Here is a 3,673-nt window from a genome sequence, read left to right as displayed (position 1 = left end):
GCCGGGGCCAGGAGGAGAGATTTCCCTTGGCCCCAAAAGGGAAGGCTGGGCTCAGGCCGTGTGTCAGTGCGACCTGGCAACGGGAGGAGAAGGTAAGGCAGGGAAGCAGCTGCCCAGGGACCAGAGGGGCCCCACACCTCGGGCCTCTGGGCCTGTGCTGCAGGCTCACCTGCCTCCCTTCCCAGAATCAGCGCAGGAACATCCAGAGGAGACGACGGTGTTCCTCAACACAACGACGGGAGCAGAAGGCGGACAGGAGCAGGGCTCACGCAGGGCTTACCAGGGAGTAGCACCCTTGTAGCTCTGGGCCTGTTCTGCAAACTCCCATCACTCTTCTTTCTCCCACAGAGAGAGACAGGACCAGCACCTGGTGGACGCAGCGGCGTTCCTGCACAGGGACTCAGCGCTGACAGCCGCCATGTGCGACAGGGAGCAGGAGGGCCCTGATGGCAGGGAGCCAGGTGAGGGCAAAGCAGCCCTCCCACAGCCTGGCCCAGGGGCTGTCAGGGTGGCCAGCGTGGGGCCCAGAGCAGAGGCCGGGGCAGGCAGGAGCTGCTCAGCCAGGCCAGGGCTGGGAGACTCCTTCCTCCCCAAGTGGGGCCCAGCTGGGCCAGGGGGCAGCTGTTGGGAGCTCCGTGCCCGTAATGGCCGCTGCTCTCCAAGGCCTCCAGTCCTGCCCATCAGCCAGGCACGCAGGCAGAGACAGAGCAGCCCTTGGGGCCGATGCTGCGGGCTGAGAGGCCTGCGAGGATGCTCATGCACGGCGTCATGGTTTGTTACCATAGAAAGGAACGTGTTTGTACCAGCCTACCAGCAGAAAACACCTATTTTGCAACAGTCCATTACTAAAACATCACCTTTGCAGGAAACCTGTATGGATGGATCAGGGATCAGCATCCATGCTCACACAAAACAACAGACTTCTTTTACTGAGTACTGTCTAACTACAGAAATACTACACAATGGCAGATTTCTCATACTAAGTCACGTCTTCCCTGTGAGAGAAATGACAGATTTACCTTTACAAAGAAGCTGTGGGTCTGCTGGTAGATAAAACTAGCATTGAGAGATATAAAACTACGGGAAGGATTCCACTGATTAATGAATGGAAAAAACCATATTTGCCTTTACAAACAAACTGTAGATTTTCTGGTAAATGAAGCTGGATGTTGAGAGATGAAAAAAACAATGGGGAAAACCCAAAAATTCTATAGGAATTAAAAATGAAGAGGGAGGGTTATACATTAAAGGAGAATCGTAAGTATCAGGCATTCTGCAAAGTCGGTACCTCTGAAATACCTCAGCCAATGGGGAAAGAGAGAGGGACAGGGAAATTAGGATAAAAAGGAGGCTGCGTCCACCAAAAACTTTGAGAGATCCCAGGGGAATGCCCCATGGCCTCTCCCTTTTTTTGAATAACGTAAAAGGACTCCCGTGTCTCCTTTTTGGATATAAACCTCTGGTGTTTGTGGATTCATTTTCCCTGACAACAAGGCACAGAGAAGAAAACAAAAATTAGAGAACCTTCAAAGAACCAGGTTTTCTTCTTTGTCTTCTCAGTACTTGCTCTTTGAACTTTTCTCATCCTACTTGTCCCTCCTCCAAACAAGGCACTTTACAGCTTTTTTTGTCTCAGTGGTGTATTTCTCCAATCGCTGACTTGCCATTTAAGCTCCGGTTTATCAAAAATACACAACAAGGGATTCTCCATGGAGGAGGGTTGCAAAAGCCTCTGGATTCCTGACCATTCACCTGTGCCAATGCTCACAGTTATCTCCTAACACACCTGAGCTTCTTGTCTTTCTCTGAGGGAAGGATTCGGCTCAAGTCTAGGAAATGGGGCAGGGGAGACCAAAAGCTTCCCCTGAGACGCTTTCTGGAAGGCCTGCAAGGACCCTGTCTTTCTTTGGGACAGAGTGTGATCATTATGCACAGTGTCTTGCCCTAGATGCCCCCTCTATTCCAGAAGGACTTTTGTCCACTTCATCGCTTGTCTGAGCCTCCACTTCCAGGGCCTCCAACCTGCTCTGTAAGGTACTAAATGTGTAAGTCGACTGCGAGGTTTCAGAATAAAGCAGTCAGCATGGCTCTAACTAGGTTTTTTTAGTCAGGCTTACAATATATTTTGAGAAGGAGGAGAGAAGGGGGAGATTCCACACCAGAATCCAGCACAGTCTGGCCAGCTTTCTCAGCTGGGTTCTTGAAGCACAATGCCCAGCGCTCGCACTGCGCCGTCTTTACCTGTGTTCTGGTGACCGGGACCATCCCATGGTCAGGCCCAGGATGATGTTGGTGCCAAAGCCCTGTTGTCTGCAAACATCACACTCTTTTTTTACCCAGCTGGAGCTGAGTTCAGCCTATTTGCTGAGTTGTCTTTATCCGAGTTTTCCTTATCTTGGCAGTTCTACCAGATGTCTTTATGGCCCCTAAATCCTGCATCCTTTGTGTCCCCTTGTTGTGAATTTCTGTTGTAAATATTGGCTTTTCACAATTATTCTGATAAATATATTATATGCTTTCACTATATTCTTTTCTCTTAGCAAGTTACAGGCTTAGATAGGAATTCTGAATGGTAAGGATATGTCTCATCTGGAGAAGGCAAGATAACTCCAACAGGCAAGACAATGGGAGGATCAAGCTGTGGAAAACAGGCTATTATCAGCAGCAGGAAATGGAGAGCAAACTGTTATCAAAAAGCCGGTACCAGGACGTTGGCAAGGGGGAAAGATATGAAGCCCATCTGCTCTCTGAGGAAGTATAAGGGGCCTGGACTCTTATAACAAGTGACCATCTGCAGCAGAAAGGAAACCAAACTCCAAAATAATACTGACCAGCTAGAATAACGATAACCAGCAAAAATTATGCTGACCAGCAGAAAATAACATGATCCAAGAAGGTGGAACCAGGGAGGGGACATGCTTGAATATGCATTAACCTCTCACAGCAAGGATGGGATAAAAAGGACACTCCTGAGATACCAGGTGTGTTCCTGGCAACCCACCAGGGCACCCGGCCATTTTAACCCTTTGCTTTATTTCTTTTGTCTCCTAATTGTCTTTTGTTTATATTAAATTCTTTTTATAATTTATTAAGTGAATCTCGTTTTTAAGACCCTGGTAGTGGGCATCCTTCTTCTCAAGCTTTCTCAGCCTCCCTCTGGGGCTGAGATCGGTGAAACTGAGCCTTAAAAAGACAATTGTAGCAACAAGCCCTTTGCTTTCCTAACACCTGGACATCACTTGGAGCTCGCAGGCTGCTGTGTGTGTCACAGGTGAGATGTCTCTTCTTGTGGATCAGGCTTGAAAGTGTGTAAAGCTCAAGCACGAAAGGCCATCCTTTCTTCAGGAAATGTGACCTAGGCCGCAGTTTGCAACAGCTCCGCGCCCGCCCCTTCCTGAGAGCCAGACCGCTGGCGGTGCCATTCCAGGGCTCAGGGCGCTCCCTGCTGGGCCAGAGCCGCCATGACAGCGCGGGCGCCGCGCGGCGGGGGCTGGAGGGCGGGAAGGGGAGGGCGGGCGCGAGGGCCGGGGCGGTTGGTGCCCAGAGCCGGGCTGGCGCTGCTCCCTCAGAGCGTTCCCGGCCCGCGCTCGGGAGCCGTGCGGCTCTTGCTCGGACTCTGGGAGAAGCGTGCGGCCGCTGCTGGGCCCCGGCCCGCAGATCTCGCTACTGGCCG

General features: G+C 51.2%; 1 long non-coding RNA gene across 1 annotated transcript; it reads left to right on the top strand.

Annotated features, from left to right (window-relative positions):
* On the top strand, positions 1-3,086 carry LOC147651111 (uncharacterized). The gene is made up of 2 exons (XR_015275108.1): positions 1-92; positions 186-3,086. It is a non-coding gene; the product is annotated as an uncharacterized LOC147651111 (long non-coding RNA).
* The last annotated feature ends 587 nt before the right edge of the window (positions 3,087-3,673 follow it).

The sequence above is a fragment of the Cyanistes caeruleus genome, chromosome 11 (assembly GCF_971803275.1).
Source record: "Cyanistes caeruleus chromosome 11, bCyaCae1.hap1.1, whole genome shotgun sequence".
Taxonomy (NCBI): Eukaryota; Metazoa; Chordata; class Aves; order Passeriformes; family Paridae; genus Cyanistes; species Cyanistes caeruleus.
The sequence above is the reverse complement of the archived record's forward strand: the minus strand, read 5'-3'. Positions and strand labels throughout refer to the sequence as shown.